This window comes from Brassica oleracea, chromosome C3, assembly GCF_000695525.1.
Source record: "Brassica oleracea var. oleracea cultivar TO1000 chromosome C3, BOL, whole genome shotgun sequence".
In the NCBI taxonomy this organism is placed as follows: domain Eukaryota; kingdom Viridiplantae; phylum Streptophyta; class Magnoliopsida; order Brassicales; family Brassicaceae; genus Brassica; species Brassica oleracea.
The window spans coordinates 33,547,633-33,548,674 of record NC_027750.1 but is presented as its reverse complement, the minus strand read 5'-3'; positions in this window follow the sequence as shown (position 1 = coordinate 33,548,674).

Sequence of the window (1,042 nt, the reverse complement as noted above, 5' to 3'; positions counted from 1 at the left end):
TGCTAAGATAGCTAATAGACTTGTTAGTAATGATTGCTTTCATATTATTCAACCAAAGACATTTGATGTTTGAGATATGTTAGCAAATGAGCATTCATCTAGACATAGAGCTTGCTTAGAATTGTGTCTAGGCTTAAGGTTGATAGTCCGATTGATCATTTGCCATCCTTAGTTTGATACTTGATCACCCAAGGTCTAATCCCTATGCCAATGAGTTCTCTTTTCCCTTAGTCAAGAAAGTATCTTTCTGTTATTGCTTTCTAGTTTTAGCCATAGCTTAAAACCCATCTAAATCATTGGTTGCACTTAGATTAAGTGAGTACTTGCATTCTCAGTGCTATGATATCCCTCAGAACTGGTTCGACAATCTTTTATACTACAACATTTGACTTAGGAGCCTTGAAAACTCCTAACATCAGATGGCTACATAGTATAGTATGTAGAAGTATGAGAACAAGAGAGAGAGAGAGAGAGAGAGTATACTTACAATTATATTTTATATTTTGTAAATAGTATAGAATACAACAATCCGTTATTTCAACATTACATATTAAAGGAGAAAGAATAAATGAGAGAATGAGATAAAGAAAAAGAGATACATAGAAAGAGAAGCAAAGATGGAGAAAGACAAAGATGGTGATAGGGAAGATAGATAGAGGGAGAGATTGCACAAATAGAGATTGTATAATTACAATTCTATTCTATGTTTCGTAAATAGAATAGAAAAAATCTTATTATAACTGTACATATTTAATTTATATATATATATGTTAGTTTTGCAAAATCCAAAACATTTCATATACAAAAAAAAATCTATGTTTATATAGGTATTTAAAAAATTCAAATGAGTAATTAATTTTTAACTTATAAAGTTATATAAAAATAAGAGGTGAAAGTGAGAAAGGGCAATATAGAAAATAATACATAAATATCATAGCCTAAAGATTGCTATGGTTACGTAGTTAATTTTATAGTTTGTTATGTGCATGTTGCCTAATTCCCCTATTTCTTTTCTACTTTTTAAATACAAAATGACAAACTA